Consider the following 18,761-nt stretch of genomic DNA (forward strand, 5'->3'; position numbering starts at 1 on the left):
GCATTAGGAAAAAAGATGGCTATAACTTTATAAAATAAAGAAAAGCAATATTTTGACAAATATGTGAAATAACCACACAGTGTGTCCACAAGAACATTTTATGAGAGAATTCTCTAAGGCATCCAGGTGATTTAATTACCAAGAAAAACAAAATAAAAATGCTTAGTTTGCAATTATCAATAAATGGAGTTCTAAAATAAATTTTAAAAGTACCATTGCATTTGTAACCTGTGTTTTTGTTCTAACAGAGCATTATGGACACTATAAATCAGAAACGACAAATAGGTTGAATCTCTTTACCAACTCTGATCAGTTGGAAGTGACTCTCTGGAAACTGTGTTCAGGAGTATTCTGAGGACATAGGAGTTCATTGGGAAAGAATTCCCTGATCAATTATTGATGTACACTTTATTTATAGAAGTGAAAATGAGGCTGTCCATGCCACATATTTGCTGCTCCTAATAGAAACTTAATTCCAAAATAAACTGTCAGTGCCAGAAAATAAGCAGTCATAGTACAAAACAGTTTGGAACCAAGGCCAGACTGTGCTGACAAAAAGATTGGCTACAGATGACGACCAGAGCTTTCATTGGACACTTCCTTTACTTCCTCTTGCCATTGTTCAGTGCTTGGGTGTAGCCTGACCATTGATCTGCCTCAAGCAGGTCCTATATCAAGGGAGCTGAGGGACAGGATTAATGCAAGAACTGCTCCAACTGGCCCACTGTCATATATTGCGCATCGTTCCAGGATGTCAGATCTCAGGAAGTGCTGTGGAGAAAGAGTCTTAAGAAAGTAAAGTTGTCAAACAATACCAGAGAGGAAAAAACGGTCCTGAAAAACCACTCGCCTGGAATCTCGTGAGTACTGACTGAAAGTCCTACTGAATTACCTATTCCTTCAAGGATAACAGATACCTGGCCAAAATATAATTGTGGTTAAAAGGGGAAAATGTTAGGTTGTATATATGGTAATAGAAAGAAATTTAAAAAAAAAAATCAATGGAACTGCACTACACAGTAAACGCTAAGTTTAACCACAAATTATAGCTTAAAGTACAAATAGAAAATGTGCTTTCATCAATTTTACCACACAAATGCAACATGTTAATAATAAGGTGGTACATCGGAATCCTGTATTTTATGAATAATTGTTCTGTAAAGTCATAACTTCTCTAATGAAAAAAAAAATGTGTTTTTTTAAGACTCAATTGGGAAGAGCTGATCCCTTCCTCCATCCAGTACAGAGGATAAAAATATTTTTCCAAAGAGTAGGGAAAATATATAGTTTTCTGCTCCTCTACCCAGAAATTAAATAGTAACTCTCTTCAAGAGTTAATTTAAATTCCCTCTGAGCAAACAAGGAGGAAGTGTTTGTTCCTTCCTACTTGCAGGTAGAAAAATTTCTGGCACATCTCCATGGGATAAGGCTCCCAATTTACATTTAATCTGTCAAAAAACTGAGGCTATCCTAAAACAGAGCTTGGATCTCCTCAGCTGAGCCCAGATCAACTTAGGGTATGTCTAGTCCCCGGGTTTCTGGCTAAGGGCATTATTACTGAACCAGATTGCTATGCCCGTTCACCTAAAGTTGTTTTTAAAAGAACTGAACATCAAAACAGCAGCGAGTTCAGGGGCCTATGTAAGCAGATTGCAGAGTGCAGGAGGGTCAGGGTGCTAAGCAATCAAGGCTGACCAAAGGTCTCCTACCCCCAATGTTTTTCCCCAAAAAGGGCTCAGGGTAGACAACTGCATTTCTAATCTAACACAGACACTTAGAGCTGACAGTCTGGGTTCAACAGACAGATCTGGCAAAGTTCTTTATCATTGACACTCAGTGGTGGTGGGAGTGGGCAAGAGGTGGGCCTTAGATGTCCAGGAGTCCCAGCACAGGTGTTCATGACACTCTAGTGGTATGAACTACTCTACTGCAGGAGAGATGGCAAGAGTCTGGAATGGAACCAGGAGCTGCCTTTTGGAAGTACCTAGACCTCAGATAAGCCAGGCTCAGAGGTTCCCTGAAACTTTCATCCTATAAGGATGACTGCAGCAGTTGTGACTTCTGAGCCATTCCTTCTGCCTTGGAATCCAAAATAATCACATGAAGATACAGTAAACAGATGGACTGGAGAGCAGACACTAGTACATCCTGCACATGGCCCATGTGTTATTTCCTAGGGCAGCTGGCTTACTGGGCAGGTCATGCTCAAATCGACCGTCACAGTCTTTGCCATGGTATGGGCCAGATCCAGAGGGCCGAAAACTCCCTTCACAGTGCACAGGAGAGCAGACTACATGCCACTTTCATTTACCCATGGGGAAATCCACAGGGTCTGGACAGGGGATGTATCCAAAAGTAGCAGTAATGACTATGTGCAGTTGGGGTTAAGGTTAGATGGGTACCAAACTGTAACTCAAGAGGAAAATAGATACCTTTCCAATCTGATGGTGGGATAAAGCAGTTTCAAAGTCATTTAATAACTGACAAAAATTGCACACCGCTTTGTGCAGGTTATCAGACCAAACACTTGGAGGCACTAGGATGAATATAACATGGTTCCTGCAATCCAAAAGCTGAAACTAGGGTATTTATAGATTTCCAGAGGAAAGTTTGCTTCGGTTTCACTGTTGTTCTATTCTATTGAAATTGTTTAGTTTATAAAAAAATTTGTAGGTTTATGGAAAAACCATGCCCAAAATAATGCAATTATTTTTAACTAAATTTATTGTGTTCAGATTATCTTTTAAGTAGGAATTTGTTTTTAGGTAAATGTTATTTATTTTTGGAGTCAGTGTAATAACTTTAAAAAGTATGAAACATATATCTAGAGAGGTCTTTCCTGCCAGTTTATAAAAGAAATAGGTTTTTCACTTAGGCAAAAAATAATAAATTAAGAAACTTCTGGTTCCAGTAATATAACAGACCAAATTTCTCAAAAACCTTCTCAATACAAACACCAAAATAATCTAGATAAATAAAACAAAGATTCTTTTAAATGTGGAGCTGAGAAAGAAGGAAAGAAGGAAAGAAGGAAAGGGAGGGAGGAAGGGAGGAAGGGAGGAAGGGAGGAAGGGAGGAAGGGAGGAAAGACGGAAGGGAGGAAGGATGGAAGGAAGGAAGGAAGGAAGGAAGGAAGGAAGGAAGGAAGGAAGGAAGGAAGGAAGGAAGGAAGGAGGGAGGGAGGGAGGGAAGGAGGGAGGGAGGAAAGGAGGGAGGGAGGAGGGAAGGAGGGAGCTGAGAAGAAAAAAGGATCATTCAAAGGTGCCAGGAAAAAAGGGACAAAAACCCAGAGTCTTGGCACCAGCCATGCTGCTGCACTGGGTAGGGGGGAAATACTGCCTCATGAATGGATAAGCTTCTGTTTTTCCACCTAAGCAAGGACAGCAGACAAATCCTAGGCCCTTGAGAGGAGTTGAAATTGAACATTTTCTAATAAAAAGTTGGATTCTCCAAAGGGTTCTACAAAAAACTGGCCCCTCACAAAGGGAGAGAGTAAAGAAGCTTGACTGTTACCATCCTGAACTGTGGATGGAAAAGAAATATCCTCAGAAACTGCAAATATGGACCTGAATAACAGTGCAAATGATACAATCCACTTTCCTAACCCCCAAGACAATAAATTAACATAAAAATCAATCACAAGTTAGTAATGTCACTGCACTACAGCAGGTACATATCCAAAAACCTCTCTGGGGAGACAAGCCCTCAATCAGGCTACTTCAAATAATGACATAAATACACTAGAAAATGAACACACTACCCAAAATTAAAGGCCCATTCAGAAACCATCTATTATGAGTAAGAATCAGCAGAAAGAACAAACAGCATATTAAGACTTCCCAGCAATTCAATAGGATATGAATATATAGCCATTAATATTTTAAAACATAAGACATAGACAAAAAGAGAGTTATGTGTATGGAGAAGTAAACACCCTGAACAAGCCTCTAGTTGTACAGGCTAGCTTTTAAAAAAAAAAACTAGATAAAATATTTTTAAAATTTCTCTTTTTTAATGCAAAACTGTAAGGAAATTCCAAAGTGAAAAGTTAGTGAAAGTCTTGAAGCTACGTTGGGGCAGGAGGGGTGGGGCTGTGCACGGAGTGGTCTGACCATGAACTCTCATTTTCACAGCTGAAAGGGGTCTGGGGGCTAGGAGACAAAGCGTGCACTGCACAAGACGGGGAGTCTGATAAGAAACCTGTAAATAAAGGTAGAACTCGAGGGGACAAGGATCCACCCTGAGAAGGGACGCAGCAAGAAAACTCTCTTGTCCTGGTGTGGATATTGGGAAGGAAGAAGAAGAAAATCTGGCCACCCTCCTTACCAATGCATAGGTAGTCTGAGAAACAAATGAGGGATTTTATCTTCTCTTTTGAAAGTTTTCATATTACATAAAAGTTGAAAAAAAAAGTACCCAAAATACCTATAAACATTCGCCAAGATTCACCCGCTGATAAAATATTGCTGCATTTGTTTTTTCTCTCTCCCTCTCCTCACATGGATTCATGTGTATATGTGCATATATTCATACGTATGTATACCAAAAATATACACTTTTTGCTGAACCATCTTCATGTAGTTGCAAGCATTGTGACACTTCACCCTGCCATACTTCAGCCTGTATCTCCTTAGAACAAGGACAGTCTCCTCTCTAATCCCAACACTAGGAAACAGTCCACGATACATTCAAATTTCCCCAACTGTTCTGAGAATATCTTTATTGAAAATTTGGAGTTTTGCGGGTTTTTTTTCAGTTCAGTATCCTGTTAAATTTCATGCATTGCATTTCTTTATGTCTTTTCTAATCTAGAACAATCTCAACACCCCCAAACAATTTTGTTTTGTTTTGAAGAATCTAGGCCATTTGTCTTATAAAATGCCTAACATTCTGGATATGTCAGATTATTTCTTCATAATTAAATTCAGGTTAAATATTTTACAAAGGGTACTAGGCAGATCATGTTGATAAATTCAGTTTGTCCTACTATCAGGAATGCTAGTTTAGAATATGTAGTTAAGGAGATCCCTAGGAATCTCTTTGTTAGAAAGGAACATTTTTCCCTTTTTAATCTCTGGGGTGATACTTTGAGAGTATGTAAATAACCAGATTCTTCTAATATTTTATCCAATGGTTTTTAAGCATCGAATGGTGATTTTTTAAATTCTGTATTCCTTATACATTTATTAGTTGGCATTTTTCTGTAAGGATCAGCTGACTTGTAAAAAGTAGTCACAAGGTATAGTAGAAGCAACTTAGAGCTCAAATAATTCCCATATATAAAGTGTTACTGGTCATAAGTGCCCAACAAAAAAAATTACAAAACACGTTGGGATTCAAGATGCTTTCAACAAGAGGTATTAAAAGCTTTTGGCAGCAGAATCAGACCTGAAAAGATTTGATATTGGAAATGTTAGATACAAAATATAAAATAAATACATCTAAAACAGGGGTTCTTAATCAGGGCCCATGAGCTTGAATTGAAATTCAAAAAATCATTATTCTTATGGGGATGTATTGGTGTGGGTGTGATATATCTTATTAAATAATACACAGGATAGTGTAGACTTAGTTAGGGGTCTGTGGTTTTCACCTGACTGGCAAAGGACAGGATCAAAATGGTTAAGAATCCCTGATCTAAAATATGTAAAGGAAGAAATTATAAACCATATAAAATAACCTGGCATATTTATAAGAAACCAAATAAAATATCTACAAGTAAATAATAACAATTGAAACTTGAAAAAGAGCTAAATAGCAGATAAAACACAGCTAAAATGTAATTCATAACATAGAAGGAAAGTTGAGGAAATTAGCAAAGTGAAGGAAAACCTACAGGAGAAACTAAGAGATAAGAAGACAGTATGAAAAGATTAAGCATAAAGGTAGGTCGAGTTCCAAATGGAAAGAACAGAGAGAATGGAACGGGAGAAAGACAGTAAGTGAAGAACTGAAAACATTCCAGGATCTGTGAAACTCATGGATCTTCAAAATCAAGAAGTGCAAGTTCAAAAAGAGGTAAAAATAAATAAAAGTCCAGATATTGTCCTAAAGAAATCTAAGAACAAAAACCAAATATGGCAAAATGTCAACAGCTCTTTAAACCCTGACACATGCATAGGTGTCTGTTATGCTTCTTCTGTTCTCTTAGAATATTTACCTTGATTTATAATTAAAAATTAAAAATATAACACATAAACCAACAAAACTTACTTTGTCCAGTGAGGGAAAAAAGCAAGTGAAAACAAACATAAGATTCATAACTCAAATTAATCTCCCATGGATCTCAATCTAATTTTTCTATATCCCACATCACAAAGAGGAATGGAGAACCACAAAGATATTCATGCTGATGGTAACACAACTTTTAATACTCATATTAAAATATTATTCATGTCCTTCTGCCTGAATTTCCTTTCCTCAAGTGATGTTACCTAGGACTGGGAGTTATTTCTCTTTCTATATCCAGACACTTCGAATTGGATAATATAGTCTAGTCATACAGATAAATTGACCTTGTGCAGACTGAATTCTGTAAGTTGTGAAAGGTAAACTGACAATCTCTTTCTGTCCACTCTGGGCACCAGAATCTAGATTTCTATAGTTACTAGCCATCCGGCACAAGCATTCACATTGGAAGAGGAATTTTTTTAAATGAAGTTTAATGAAATCACATAAAGAACTTGTTGAGAATGTATATGAGGTGCAGAGGTGCCCAAAGATGTACTTACCAAATCCAATGGATGTGTCATGATGATGGGAACGAGTGTTGTTGGGGGGGGGGAGAGGGGGGGTGGGGGGGTGGGGTTGAATGGGACCTCACATATATATTTTTAATGTAATATTATTACAAAGTCAATAAAAAATAAAAAAATTAAAAAAAAAAAAAAAAAAGAACTTGTTGAGAAAAACTGAATCCACTCTGTATGAAGAACTATGGACATTTAGTACACATACTGCTGAGCCAGAAGCCAGAGGATAATGATCACCACTTGCTCCCCACGCAGGATCTGACAATGGCCGAAGGAGCCACTCTCTGGGCAGGTCTGGCCCGCATCCTGTCTGTGGAATCTCACAGCTCCTGCTGTTCCTGGCCCTCTCCGGGGAAGTCTTCCAATTGCTGCAGCGCCTCTATCTCTGTTCCCAACCTCTCTTATGAAGATGTTTCATGTGCACTCTTTCAGTTCAGTCCACAATCCCTTATCTGAAATCCTTGAGTCCAGATGAGTTTCAGAATTCAGAATATATTGACTTAAGAAAGGTAATAGGATGAACATGCCGTATATTATGCAATGCCACCCATGGGGTCTGGAACAGCACCTCCTGTGAAAGCATATCAAAATTCACAGTAGTAGGATACTTGGCACTATCAATAGCTTCATATCAATTCTGGTCAAATTGTGTTACCAAATGAGTACAGGTCAGGTTTGCCATCAAATGATTTACCAAAAAAAAAAAAAAACAATTATATTCAAAGCTTTTGGAATTTCAGAATTTCTAAATAAGAGATTGTGGACTTGCTTTTAAGATGTTATCAATTGGTTTTACAGAAGACTTTGCTTTCCTCTGACATGCTCTGACAAAACTGCCTCCAGCTGGATGCTGCTGCTGGTCGAATTTGCTCTAATGTGAGCCCCTGGTTTCTGTTTTTTCTATGGGATCACCATTTGTGTTGCTTTCTGCAGCACTGTAACAAATTTGCTCTAATGTGAACCCCTGGTTTCTGTTTTTCCTATGGGATCACCATTTGTGTTGTTTTCTGCAGCTACTGTAAAACAAATTACCACAAACTTGGTGGCTTAAAACAACTCAAATTTATAATCTAAAGTTCTGAAGGTCGCAAGTCCTAAAATCAAGGTTTCATCAGGGCATCCTTCCTTCTAGAGGTTCTAGGAGAGTCCTTTAATTGGCTAAAACTGCTGGGAGCAAAATAGCAGAAACTGGTTGGCTTTTATAACAGGAATTTATTAGGGTAAAAGCTTACAGTTCTGAGACTGTGAAAATGTTCAAATCAAGATATCATCAGAAATGCTTTCTCAACAGAGGTCGGCTTTGGGGGATCCTAGACTCCTGCCATATGGCAAAGTAAAACGGTGGCTGATCTCTGCTTTCTCCTCCAGGCTCCCTTTATTCCTGGGCTCAGCTCTGGGTAATCAGGTATATGGTTCATCTCTACCCTCTCCTTATTGCTTCAGCTCAGGCTACTCTGCTGATTCTAGCCCCAGGCCTCCCTCTCAGTCTCTGGGTTTCTCAGTCTTTCTACAGCTGTAAGCAATCCTGGAGTCCTTTCTCACATGGCAGGGTAAAATGGCAGCTGTCCTTCTCTGTGTATTTCTGCTTTCAGTTCTCAATTTATGTATGATTCCATCAAGAGAGCCAAAACCCACCCTGAGTCATGCCTCATTGATGTAGTCCAATCAAAGTTCCTAAAGAAACCTAATCAAAAGATCCCTTAACTAAATCTAATATAACCAAAGTGTCCTACATCCATAAGAACAGATTAGTTCCAAGAACATGATCTTTTCTGGTATTCACAAAAGCTTCAAACTGCCACAAAAAGATTCTCTTTCCTTCCTTTCTTTCTCTAACTTCTAAAAGCTGCCCACATTCCTTGTCTCATGGTCCCTTCCTCCATCTTCAAGGTCAATAGTGTGGCATCTTCAGGTTCTTCTCTCTCTGACCTCTGCTTCCATCATCACGACCTTTTCTGAGGCTGACCCTCCTCCTCCCTCTTATAAAGATTCTTGTGATTACCTTTGGCTCACTAGGATAATCCAGAATAATCTCCCCATCTGAAGATCCTTCACTTTATTACATCTGCAAAGTCTCTTTCACTATGGAAGTCAACATATTCATAGATTCCAGGGATTTGGATTTGGGCATTGTTGGTAGTCCATTATTGCACCTACCTCACCATTCTTTTCAGTACCATGTAATGGCAAGGGCATTTAGCAAAAGAACTGCTTCCTGCTCAGACATCAAGGGAAAATGCCTCCCTCTGAGCAGGCACTTAGCTGCCATGATAGTCCTTGTACCACAGCACTAAACTGTAGTTCCCCATTCTCTAGCACAGGAGGTTGAGGTGTTAGCTCAGGGTCATGTGAGTTACAGTGGTCTTTACCTCGGGGAGAACCTAGAGGTCATATTTCTGGTGTCAGAGGCTCTGCTAAGTTCCACTTATAAATCACCAGAAAAAGGTGTGTCTTGGAATAAAAGAGATGTACAGGTAGTAAGTATATGCTTCCCAAGTTTATAGGATAAGCTCCTATACATTCTGTGCTACATGCTCCAGTCAGATTACATCTATTTGATTTCTTTAAAGGTCATGACAGTTGGAGATTATTTTATGAATCTCAAAAAGAGAAAAGGTTATGTTTGTAAACTATTCTATTCCTCTAGGTGTGATACTCTTTGTATTAAATTTAGTAAGGTTCCTCTTATTAAATTTACCTGATAAAAATCAATTTAAGGCTTCATGCCTTACTGAAATAGCTTACTGACACAGATTGAGGCCCCACCCCTTTTGGTGGGCCAATATCAATGAATACTCATTCAAGAAGAAACAGGGGAAGAGAAGAGAACTTTTGTCAATTTGATCCAGCCATGTGATAAAAAGGAGGAGGCTCAAACAGCTGAGGCCCTAGGTAGAGATGAACCATTTGCCTGAGAGCTTATAGCTGACCCTGGGAAGAAAGGCAAGACTGATATAGGAAGCCCAGAAGGAAGGCTGAAACCAGGCAGAGATTGTCTGCTTTCTTGCTTCAACATGTGGCAGCTGACTTTGGTGAGAAAGCAACCTTGAGTTGGACTCTGTAAGGCCGTGCCTGTAAGTTTTTACCCCAATAAATAGTCTTTATAAAAGCCAACAGATTTCTGGTACTTTGCATCAGCACACCTTTGGCAGATTAAAACAGTAGATAAATGATGTAATAATCCCTTCACCTCAAGAACATAAAGTCAAAAGTGGAAATCAAGATATAACCTGATAATTTGCTGTGCATTAAAAGACATATGATCAAGGATCAGGGAAGAAGAGATGTGATATGGGGGCATTTTTGGGACTTGGAATTGTCTTGAATGATATTGCAGGGATAGCTGCAGGACATTATATATCCTGCCATAACCCACTGATTGTACTGGGGGCGTGTGTAAACTATATTGTGAACTATAATCCATGCAGTGCCCCAGTGCTCCAAGATGTATTCACCAAATGCAATGGATGTGTCACAATGATGAAAGAAGCTGTTGATGTGGGAGGAGTGGAGGTGGGGTGTGGGGTATCTGGGAAGCTCTTATATATATTTTTTGATGTATGTATTCAAAAAAAATCAATAAAAAATAAATGCTCATTAAAAAACGACCTGTGACATTGTATTTTAGAGTATCATGAAAAATGTCACAGATTGATTAACCAGGAGTACAGGTATAGGTACACAAAAGAGGGAAGCTCTAAGATGGTTCAGGAAATGGAAACCATCCAATGCAGGTAAAACACATGATATGTTGGGGGGAGTGAGGGCAAATGAAATGTCATCTCAAGCAGTGACCAGACTCTCTTTCCTTTGAGGTTTTCTCTAAATGGTTGATAGAATCACATTTCTCCAAACAAGGGGAAAATATGTCTTTTTTAATATGTCATATTTCTGTCCAAACCTAGAATAATTTCTAAAAGGACTCAGAACTTGTCTTCCATTTAGGGAACTACCTGCTCCATTGGTCTGCTTGGATTTCCCACCTTTGGACTCCCTTCATTAGGTTAAGGTTTGTGTCTCTATGACCCTATTAAAACAATCCTGACAAGAAATGGTAACCCATTAATTTTGTTTTTCTTAAACCAAATTATGGATGTCAAAGAAAATATGTACAGTGGATCTGGGTGTGCCTGAAACACACTACATATTTCTGAAGCATCAATTTTACTTGAACATTTTGGGTGGAGGAAAATTATTTTTTAATGAAGTCATTCTTTATTTAAAGATCACCCTCACTGGAGGTTCCTATTTGGAATGATGAAAATATTTTGGTAATAGATGTTGGCGATAGCAGCACAACATTGTGAATGTAACTAACAGGACTGAAATGTATATTTGAATGTCATAAAAGGGGAAATGTTAGATGATATATATGTTACTAAAATAATTTTTTTAAAAATCCCCTGGGACTACACTACACAGTGAACCCTAAGTTAAAGCATGGACTAAAGTACAGTTATTAAAATATGCTATCATCAATTGCAACAAATGTTCCACACCAATGCAAGGTGTTAATCATAGGGTGGTATACAGAAATCCTGTAATTTATGCATGACTGTTCTAGAAACCCACAACTTCTCTAATAAATAAAATGAGATCACTACTGGACTTTTAGAGAGTCTATAACTCTTCAATGTAATGTTAAACTGGAGACACAGTTAAATCAGTCTCTCATAAATTTATGAATTGATAAGCATAACAGTAGTGAGAGGCTAAGGTAAACAAATATCTTAAGTATTTTATTTGTTGGCAACTAAACTTGTTAATACTATATGATGAAAATGTACAAAGAATAACGTTTCAGTTTTTGGTTAGATAAGTCAAAAGCATCCATTAATGAGAAATTGTTGAATGTTCCTGTTCCAGAAACTTCTCTAAGCCTTCTGATCAGAACAATTGTCTATGAATACTGCCTTACTTTGTAAGGCATTGGCAAATATTTGAATTAAATTCAGAATTTTTCAAAATAAGTCCTAATTTTTTAAAAAAACTGTTCTACAAAGGAAAACAATTTTAGTAGAACTTTTCTTTCTAGAAACACTAATAAATTAAACAAGGCATTTTGTGAAACATGGTCCTGAACAAATCACAGTAAAGAATAAATGTATACATAACTTCCACCCTCAAAAACAGAGGCTAGTTTCTGGTCCTCAGCCTTGGAAACAAGGTGAAGGACAGCCCCTAAGCAACTTCAGGCAGGGGCACCTCAAAACAAAGCCAAAGCTCAGGCAGTCCAACATGCACTCCACTTAAAAGAATTTGGGGAAACCAGGCCAAAGGATCTGAATTTTATTCTTGATGACTGATACAAATGTGAAGAGGGTCCTTTCAGGTAGCTACACCACTTGGGCCTGACCCAACCCAGAATCCACCTCTCTGCTCCAGAGAAAACTCTGATATTCTTGCTCCAGGGGAGTGGAGAAAGTTTCCCTGGGGAGGCTCAGTGTCTAGGGAGCTCTTTAATTGTGTGAAAGAGGTGAGCACAGACTCCTGTGGGTATTTTAAGGCTTGGAGTCAAAGTATTTTTCTACCATGACTAGGCAGAGTCCATGTACCAAATGCCCCCTCTCCATATTGTTCTAATTCCTCACCACATCTTTGTAGACCTACAACCACAGACCGTCATTATGTCATCGTAATCACATCTAATGTCCATCCTAATTTAGGATTTGTTGGCAGATTATCTCTATGTTCTTGGCTATGTTACAAAAAAAAAAAATTTAAATACATGCCAGTTTAGTTAGGTCAGTAGTTTATTAAGAAAAGGAGAGAAGAGAAATGGGAGAAAATAACAGATTATGAGTTCCAGGTATATTTGCAGGATGGCCCAGGTAGAGAGAAAAAGGGCTAAAAAGGGCTGATTTACAGAGTACAAATCCCCATTACAGATTACAAGTCTCCAGGTATACCTGCATTTTGGTCCAGGCAGAGCAAGAAAGGACAAAATCAGGGCAATTTTAGTATATGCCTTTGCTTTTTAAACCATTGATTACCCCACCCCTTGTTAGTGTTCAGGGGGAGGAGTCCCACCTATTTGCTGTTTTGACTGGTTACCCTACCATCAATTCAAATCCCTGGGGACCCAATGGCAAGTCCCCTTGAGAATATCCAGGACTTTCCCTTGATCCCAAATGAAATCCCATTCCAAATGAGGAATTCTCATAAGGTTCTTCCAGCAGCCATCTTGTGGGGTCCTTCCCTCAGGGAAGGTTCCCACAGTCATATGTTTTACAGCCATGGTTTTCTGCCAGGTCCCAGATTCGTCTTTTCATTCCCTAAACCAGCCTGCCTCAGATTCATTTTCTGTGTCTGTTAACAATCCCTGGTTTTAACAATAATACCTACACATAAAACAATCCATTGTTACAACTTACATAGTCACAATCAAAATGATCTTCTGTAGATCAATCAAATGTTTTGAACCAAAATCGTCATGCATCAAATTCACAGCCAGAACTCCTAAGATCGAAAATTTTGCACAATAGAAATAATAACCTAAAATACACATTGCCTTAGTTTGCCACACGCTGCCCATGCCAAATACGTTGGCTTTTATAATGGGAATTTATTAGGGTGGAAGTTTACAGTTCCAAGCCTGTGAATGGTCCATATCAAAATATCATCAGAGATGCTGGCTTACCAAAGTTTGGTGCTGGCGATCCTGGATTCCTGCCATGTGGCAAGGCAAAATGGCAGCCAGCCTCTACTTTCTCCTCCATGCTCACATTCTCCCTGAGTTAAGCTGTGGGAGATCAGGCAAACAGTTTATCTCCACCCTTTCCTTGTTGCTTCATCTTAGGCTGCTCCACTGATTATAGCCTCGGTTGGTGTCAGTAGTAATGCCCCCCACCAACTTCATTTCTGATTTTATTTATTTGGGTTGTCACTCTTTTTTTCTTTGTGAGCCTTTGTAAGGGTTTGTTGAGCTTGTTAATCTTTCCTTCTGCTTACTTTGGGATTAGTTTGCTGTTCCTTTCCTAGTCCCTGCAGGTGTTCAATTGGATCTTTGATTTTAGCTTTTTCCTCTTTTTAAATGTAAATGTTCAGAGTTATAAATTTTCCTCTCAGCACTGCCTTCGCTACATCCCATAGGTTTTGATATGTTGGTTTCTCATTTTCATTCATCTTGAGATATTTACGTATTTCTCTTATGATTTCTTCTTTAACCCAGTGATTGTTTAGGAGTGTGTAGTTTAACCTCCATATATTTGTGAGTTTTCCCTTTCTTCACCTGATATTGACTCTCAGCTTCATAACATTAAGACCAGAGATAGTGTTTTGTATAATTTCAATTCTTTTAAATTTATTGAGACTTGTTTTGTGGCTCAACATGATCTATCCTGGAGAAAGATCCATGTGCACTCGAAAAGAACGTATAACTTACTGCTTTGGGGTGTAATGTTCTATCAATGTCTATGAGATCTAGTCCATTTATCACATTATTCAAGTTCTCTGTTCTTAATTGATCCTTTGTCCAGATGTTCTAGCCAAAGATGAAAGTGCTATATTGAAATCTCCACCTATATAGTAGAGATGTCTATTTCTCCCTTCAGTATTGCCACTGTTTGCCTCATGTATTTTGGGGCACCCTTGTTAGGTGCATGAATAGGTATTATTGTTATTTCTTCTTGATGAATTGCTCCTTTTATTAGCATATAATGCCCTTCTTCATCTCTTACAGCAGTTTTGCATTTGAAGTCCATTTTGTCTGATATTAGTATTGCTACTCTAGCTCTTTTTTGGTTACTCTTTGCATGGAATATCCTTTTCCAGCCTTTTATTTCAGCCTATTTATGTCCTTGCATGTAAGATTGGTCTCTTGTAGACAGCATATAGATGGATGTTATTGTTTTATCTATTCTATCAGGCTGTGTCTCTGATTGAGGTGTTCAATTCATTAACATTCAATGTTATTACTGAAAGGATGTTTCTTTATCGATTATATCTTTTGGATTTCCTTTTTTTTTATCTCACTATCATCTGTCTTTTTACACTTTTTGTCACTCTTACTAATAATATTCATTTCCACACTCTTGTAAATCCAGTCTTTTGGTGGCATATTCTTTTAGTTTTTAATTTATCTGTGAAGTCTTTAAGCTCACCCTCAGTTCTGAAGGACAGTTTTGCCAGATAAGGAATTATTGGCTGGCAGTTTTTGTCTTTCAGAACCTTTAGTATATCATAGCACTGCCTTCTTGCCTCCATGATTTCTGATGAGAAACTGGTACTTAGTCTTACTGAGTATCCCTTGTATTGATGAATTACTTTTCTCTTCCTTTCAGAATTCTCTATCTCTGGCATCTGGCATTCTGAATAGTAGGTGTCTTGAAACAGATCTCTTCAGATTTGTTCTGTTTGAGGTGTGTTGTCCTTCTTGGATATTGATATTTATGTCTTTCTTAAGGGTTGGGAAATTTTGGGCCATTATTTCCTCAAGTATTTTTTCTGCCCCTGTATTAGTTAGCCAAAAGGGTCCTGATACAAAGTTCTAGAAATCTGTTGGCTTTTTTAAAGGGCATTTATTTGGGGTAAAAGCTTACAGTTACAAGGCACTAAACAGTACAACTCAAGGTACCATGAGAGGTACTTTCTCAACAAAGGCAGCTGCTACATGTTGAAGCAAGATGGCAGGCTATCTGCCTGCTCTCATGGGCCTTCTCAGCTGTTTTGCTCTCTTTGGCTGCAAAGTATCAGGCAAATGGCTTCTCTTTCTTCCCAGGACTTTTGCTGTTTGAGCCTTCTCCTTTCTGTCACATGGCAGGATCAAAATGACCAAATTCTCTCCTCTTCCATGTCTATGGAGCTCTCTTTTCCTGCATATCTTCTTGAGTGAGTGTCTTTATATAAGCCTACCAAGGGGCGGGGACTCAATGTGAGTCATGCCCTACTGATGAAGTTGAATCAAAGCCCTAATATTAACAGGTAATGTAATCAAAACATGTCAGCTGAATCTGTTGCATTCAAACGGTATCACACCCAGAGAAATAGAAAGGTTTACAAACATAATGATTCTCTTTTGGGGAGGATTCTTAAATTATATCAAACTGCCACAGACACTTTTCCATTCTCTTCTCCTTCTGGGACACCTATAATGCAAATGTTTGTGTGTTTTTCATCACCATTCAGTTCCTTGAGAGCCTGTTGCATGTTTTCCATTCTTTTCTCTTTCTATCCTCCTGTCCTTTCAAGTTCAGATGCTCTGTCCTCCAACTCATTTATTCTGTCCTCAACCAATTCAAATCTGCTATGGAATGCCTCTAACATATTTTTAATCTCATCCATTATGTCTTTCATTCCCATAGTAACTATTATTTTTTGCAAACCTTCAAATTTTCTTTGTGTTCAACCAGTGTCTTCTTAATATCCTTAATATCTTTAGCCATCTCACTGAATTTATTAAGGAAATTTGTTTGGATATTTTTGATTAGTTGTCTCAAATTCTGTGTTTTACTTCAAAGTTTAATTTGTTCCTTTGGCTAGGCCATATCTACCTGTTTCTTAGTATGGCTTGTAATTTTTTCTGGTGTCTTAGCATCTGATTTTTTTATGTGTTTATTTTGTAGTCAGTTTCTCTTTTTAATCTATGGGTTTCTTATTGGTTGGCTTTTGCTAAAGCTTCCCATTTCTCCTTCAGGAATGTTAGTATATTCTGTTTGTTTTTTACTTCCTTTGTATATATTTTTTTAATTTATTGAAATATATTACTGATACATAAACATACATAAACAATAAATGTATAAGAGTTGTGAACTTACAAAACAAACATATATAACATCTCACCCTACCACCAATAACTTGCATTGTTTTTAAACCTTTTTAACCAATGATTGAAGAGCATTGTCAAGATATTACTATAAACAAGATTTTTCCCCTAACCAATCAGATTATTATTATCTTTATATCATTTATATATGAACATACATAAACAATTAACTGTATAGTAAAAGTTGTGAACTTACAAAGCAAACATGCAAAACATCATTCAAGGGTCCCATACATCAACCCTCCACCAACACCTTGGATTTTCATGACATGTTTGTTACAAAATATGAAAGAACACTGTCAAAATCTTACTACTAATCATAGTTCTTATCTTACATTTGGTGTATTTTCCCCCAACTCACCCTATTATTTTTTTTAAATATATTTTTTTATGACAGAAGTCGTAAACTATAAAACAATCTGCACACGCGCAGAATTCCCAAACAGCACACCTCTTTCAACACACCACAATGTGGTGTGTCATTTGCTACAGATAAAATAATGTCATCTGATTATTGCCATGTCCATAGTGTACATTTGGCTGACATTTTTCATACTGCCTCAGCATCAACACAGTACATCTTTTGCATAGATGCAAGAATATTATATTATTACTACTAACCACAGCCCATATAGGTCACTTCAGCTGTATTTTTCCCCATGCTTCTCCACATTCCCAACACCTTTCATAATGATATACATTTGTTCTAACTAACAAAGAATACTCTTGCCTCTGTACCATCAACCACAATTCTCATCCACCTTTGGTTTACTATACTATACAGTATCTAGATTATTCTCAAGCATTCTGTTAGTTGGCATTTACATACCTATACCACCATTTTCAGTCACATCCCCATTTATAAACTTGCTGTTGCTCACTGTGTGTTACCATCCACTCTATACATTTCCACTTTTACAGTGAAGCTAATTAAAACTTCTGCATACATTAAACATTAGTAGTCCACTCAGTCCTCCTTTTGTCTCCTCTAAGAATCCAGCACCTACCACCAGGTCTTGAAGATATTTTCAGTAATTCTTCTAGAAGTTTTATGGTTCTTGCTTTTATTTTTAGTGTTTTGATCCACTATGAGTTAATTTTTGGATAAGGTGTGAGATAGAGGTCCTCTTTCCTTCTTTCAACTATGGATATCCAGTTCTTTCAGCACCATTTGTTGAATGGATTGTTCTTTCTGAGCTGTGTGAGTTTAACCAGCTAGTCAAAAACCACTTGAGGATACCTGTGAGGGTCTGTTTCTGAACCATAAATTTAGTTCCATTGGTCTCTTGTGTCTGTCTTTAGGCCAGTACCATGTTGTTTTTACCACTATAGGTAGGTATTATGATTTAAAGTCTGGAGATGAGAGTTCACTTTTCCTCTTTATGATGTTTCTGAGTATTTGGGACTCCTTACCCTTCCAAATAAATTTAATAATTGTGTTTTAATTTTTTTTTTTAATGCTGGTGTTATTTTTATCGGTATTACATTAAATCTGTATATCAATTTGAGTAGCAATGACATCTTAATGATATTTAGTCTTCCAATCCATGAGCTTGGAATGTTCTTCCAATTATTTAGGGTTTTTTTGATTTGTTTAACATTGAGTTGCAGTTTTCTGAATACAAGTGCTTTATGTCATTTGTTAAGTTTATTCTAGACTACTTGAGTTTTATCTGTTATATTTTATTTTCACCACTCTTTTGACACTTTTAGTTACTTTCATTGATATATTCTTCATTTCTTGACACTCTTCCAGACCCCTCTCTCCTGTCTTTTCTTTTCAGGCTCTAGTATACCTTTAGTATTTCTTGAAAATCTGGTCTCTTCCTTTGAAATTCTCTGTTTCTGTTTATCTGTGAATCGTCTACTCTCGCCCTCATTTCTGAAAGACAGTCTTGCTGGATATAAGATTCTTAGCTGGAAGTTTTTCTCTTGTAGTATCTTAAATATATCAGACCACTGTCTTCTTGCCTCCATGGTTTCTGATGAGAAATCAGCACTTAATCTTATTGGATATCCCTTATATGTTATGCATTGCTTTTCTCTTGCAGCTCTCAGAATTCTCTCTTTGTCTTTGTCTTTTGCAGTTCTGATGAGTACGGGAGTACATTTTGCTTCTTGGGCAGGGATATCTATGTCCTTCAATAGGGTTGGGAAATTTTCTACCATTATTTCTTCAAATATCCTTCTGCCCCTTTTCCCTTCTCTCCTCCTTTTGGGAAACCCATGACACATATGTTTGCATG

The 18,761-nt window shown here is 37.6% G+C and overlaps 1 protein-coding gene across 4 annotated transcripts in view; it reads left to right on the plus strand.

Moving 5' to 3' along the window:
* Window positions 1–621: 621 nt before the first annotated feature.
* Window positions 622–18,761, plus strand: part of LOC101436717 (sulfotransferase 1C1) — a 37,863-nt gene continuing 19,723 nt past the window's right edge. For all 4 annotated transcript variants that reach the window (XM_058278296.2, XM_058278299.2, XM_058278297.2 and 1 more), the window contains exon 1: window positions 622–860. The gene's annotated coding sequence lies outside the window, so the exon portion shown is untranslated. The remainder of the gene's footprint in view (window positions 861–18,761) is intronic.

The sequence above is a fragment of the Dasypus novemcinctus genome, chromosome 17 (genome assembly GCF_030445035.2).
Source record: "Dasypus novemcinctus isolate mDasNov1 chromosome 17, mDasNov1.1.hap2, whole genome shotgun sequence".
In the NCBI taxonomy this organism is placed as follows: Eukaryota; Metazoa; Chordata; class Mammalia; order Cingulata; family Dasypodidae; genus Dasypus; species Dasypus novemcinctus.